The sequence below is a fragment of the Rhopalosiphum maidis genome, chromosome 2 (genome assembly GCF_003676215.2).
Source record: "Rhopalosiphum maidis isolate BTI-1 chromosome 2, ASM367621v3, whole genome shotgun sequence".
In the NCBI taxonomy this organism is placed as follows: Eukaryota; Metazoa; Arthropoda; class Insecta; order Hemiptera; family Aphididae; genus Rhopalosiphum; species Rhopalosiphum maidis.
The window spans coordinates 34,481,500-34,485,840 of NC_040878.1; positions in this window are offsets into that span (position 1 = coordinate 34,481,500).

The window sequence follows — 4,341 nt, forward strand, 5'->3', positions numbered from 1 at the left end:
ATAATATAATATTATATCACTGTACTGTTATAACAATAATATAAACAATAATAATAATAATATCTAGTATCTAACCAATAGCAGCGATATATTCATCTCACCGATCGATCAGACACGTCATGCGTTCATGACCTCAGTCCGTTTCCGTTCCCTATCCCCAACCCCATCGACCCATTCCCTAGAACCTAGATTATTATCTCGTGCGTTCAAAAATAATATATACAGTGTGATTCACCAGGCATGATCACCCTATTCCATTTTCCCTTTAAAAATCCGATTTTTTAAATTTTAAATATACCATATTTTTAAATTATTGAGAGTTTTTGTATTACTTACGGAGTATACTGTGGAGTTAAAACTTTTTTTTGATTAGAACTACTCTTTTTACTGTAAAATATTTAGTGGATAGTTTTTCTGAAAATTTTGATGTGTCAAGATATTCAAAATCAAAATTCGAACGAGTATTTTTTGAGTTATTTAACTCTGTTTACAAAGGATAAGTAAGTGGGTTTGGAAGATGTGTGATCTACAGTAGCTTGGACATTTTAGTAATTATTATTAATCTATCAACATTTATAACTTGTAAAAATAACTCAAGCATAATAAATATCGTTCCGAATAATAATTTACAACAGGAAAGTTCTCGTTTGAAAATTAGAAATGTGTATCATCACAGGACATTTCTTAGGTACAAAATACCCAATCATTTTAAAATACATTATTTAAATATGTTTTAAAAAAAATTCATTATTAAATGGCAAAATGGGATAGGGGAGAACATGCTTGGCGAATCACCCTGTACAAACGGTTGTTAGTTTGCAACGGGTAGGGGGTGGGGGGTCGTTATGCGTCACAATAATGTGTGCACACATAAATGCATATCGTGTAATTCGATGACAATAGATCACCTGGTCGATTCCCGAGGGATACTGCAGTCGCCGCCACAAATAATTTTTCTCTCGTCAACGGTCAACTCGATTATTACACATTACTCTGTATGACGCACACTAGCACACTGCGCATGTACCAAATAGACGTAGTGTCGCTTATTAAGGGTGATTTAAGAATGTAAATTGGTTGGAATGATGTACCCCAATTTCGCCCGTAAATTTAATGTTGAAATTTCCCAGAAAACTTACGAAGCAAAAGTATTAATGATTTTTGTCCGTTCAGATTAGACATATATGTTGAAGCTACAGTGTTATACTGGAGGTCGTATACGACTAAAGCTATAACTTTTTATGGAATACGCACAAATAATTCATCTTTAAATATTGCATATTACTCCATTCTATTTGCTCGTTTTATAATTAAATTGTTTTATTTTATTAATGTTTACAGGTATATTTGGACGTATGTAGAAACGGTATTATACTATTATGTTTTATGTTTTATATTATATTTTTTTTAATATTTTTACTTTTGGACAATTATTTATACATACACGACGATGAAGACAAAACGTCGACAGCGACCGCTCTGGTATATTGTCGCCCTGACAATACCTAATGTGAAATATTCTAAGTATTATATGCGTGTCTATTTTTTACGTGTTTTTTTTTTTTTATTTTCTAACTGCGCTGGTTTATGTTGTATCGTTACGGCGAGAACTTATTATCAATATTGTGTCGTCACCGTGCTAGTAAATATTTTGATTATTTTCACGACACATAATCGACGAGATTAATGGCGACGGAATAATGAACTAGCGGTGTTCACGGTCCGCAACGGGTCCATGACCGTGTCCATAAACACCGCCGCCGCCTAAAACCGTTAACGGTTCCGCGAAAAGCGCACATGGCGGCGATTATCGTCGCCCAAATATCTTGTACCCGGAGACTGCAACACATTAATGTCTTGCCTACGTACCGGTGTTGTTGGTTTACACTACTAATATGATTTACACGAGTTTGCAGTTGATTGGAGTCCTCGATAAGTTTTCTTATAAATTAATATACTTAAATGAGCTCGTTAACCTCAGTGGGCAGCACCGCGTTCGCTAATTTAATAATATACTATTACCTACTATACGTATAGTATCGATGACGTATAGATGCGCTATAATTTTTAATCGCGTAAGAATAAGAGTACCTATTGTACAGTGTACACATTGTACATACACCATACGTATATTATAATATTTGCGTACAGTAATGTATTAGGTGTGTTACATATATTATCGAATCGATCTGTATTGATATTGTATTATATCGTTCTTACAATAAATTACGCGCTGGATTAGTACATAATATATATCTGCTTGCCGAAGCTTTGTGGTGAATAATAATTAAGGATATATACTTATATAATATGCCTGTACTTACGCATTGGTATTACAATTTGTTTAAATATAAACAATAATCCAATTAAAGTTACGTACAATATTGTATACTGCAGCTAGCGTAGGTACCGCAGCTTATGGTCATAACGTGTGCACGCGTATACAGAATATAACAGCGAAATACACTATGCACATTATATTATATGATACCATCACGGTTTTTTATTTTCAATATGATCCCTGCTATGCATATTCTAATTATCACGTATAATACTGCTCTAGAAAACTTAATATTATAGACTATAGTTGAGTCATGAGCAGATTTAAGATTCTTTATCATTATATAAAGTTATGCTAACTGCTAATAATTCTGCATTAAATACTCATCTACTTATTATAATGTATAATATTTAACCTTCGAACTGCAAGTACATACATATTTATAATGTGCAACATTTAATATAGTTTCATTGTCACGCAAATTTATGTAAGCTAAGACGAACCCTTTAAGTGGAATAACTTTAGAAAATTTATTATTGATTTTGTAGATTTTCATTCTTGAATATTGTGGTCTAAATCTGGTTAATTTAAATCAAGACAAAGGATTGTTGTTGGCGTTAGCATTAATATCACTCCTTTGAGTTTGATGATCATCAAGTCGAGAAACTTTTAATTCTTCATAAGATAGCGATCTTAGAACTGCATATTAAAATAAAATGCTAATTTGTATGCACCTCTTCAAACACATCAATTTCATTTTAACCTTTATATAATTTCACTTGATAAATCTAGCTTAGAACTTTGTTGTTAATTGCATAAAAATATCTGTATAAAAATGAGTTTGCCACGGTTTCTAATGCAAATACGTATATAACCTCACTTTGTTTAATAGGATAAATGATAAACAGTGTATTCTCCGATTACAAAAACTACAATATTTTTGATATTATATAATACTTTCAACTTTGTAAATAATATGTGATATCACAGTCCACAGAACAATAGTTAAAAAAAAAAGTTAAATATGCGGGACGACGGGTGTTTCAGATCCCAAACGTCCCCCCTAAATCCACCCGCTGGTTGGCTATGTTTAAAATAAAATGTCGGTTACGTTCTTATTATGATGAGATTAACCTCTTGCATAACATTTTATACATTTTATTTATATTCTTTATATAATTGTACACTGATTTATTGACGTATACTCAAATCGGTAGAAGTATATTCTTAAAAAAAAAAACATTTAGATGAAAACGACTTGTTGATGACCAAACTAAATGTCGTTCAAAACTTTTATACCTATTTTTTTCAGATATATTTATATTATAAACTATTCAATATACAAGTATTGTTAACAAAAACGAAGACAATGAAAAAAAAGTATCCAATACAATTGTCGTCGTTCGTAAAATCGTAACACATTGGAATAGAATTATAGAAAAGGTATGCGCAGTCACGAGTCGTAGTAGATAAAACGATTTTTTTTTCACCAAAATTGTTGTCCTTGTATCAAAACTCTCTTAAATCCATCTTAATTGTATTTATTGCAAAACGATGTAAAAACGTTGAAAACATTCTTTTTTTTTTTAATCGACATTATACGTACATTTTGTATAGCTCAAATCTCAGATTACCGGATAGCACAATAAAATATTATATATTTGTAGCACCTATACAGTGGTCAAAGGAGTACATTGTACGAGATACCATGGTAAACGACTTGAAGATGAAAAACGAATTACTCAGAAGCGTATATTCTCGTATTCTGGTGGCCTCGAGCCAAGTGTTAGCGAATCGTCATCCACGCATCGCGCGAAACGTCCTCTCGTTCGTGTAAAGACAATAAATGTTAATGCGCCCGTATATACGTCATCATTATTGTTAACCAATGTTTGTTAAGCCTTACCGTTAATATTATTATTACAAATTATAATAATTATTATACGAAATCGCGAGCGAGTTCCGGAGAATAGCAGCGCGCTGGTCCGTCGGCCCCGGCGGGCTTCGCGTTTAGGAGGGACCGCCACCGCCGCCACTGACAACGCTTCGGCCACACGATC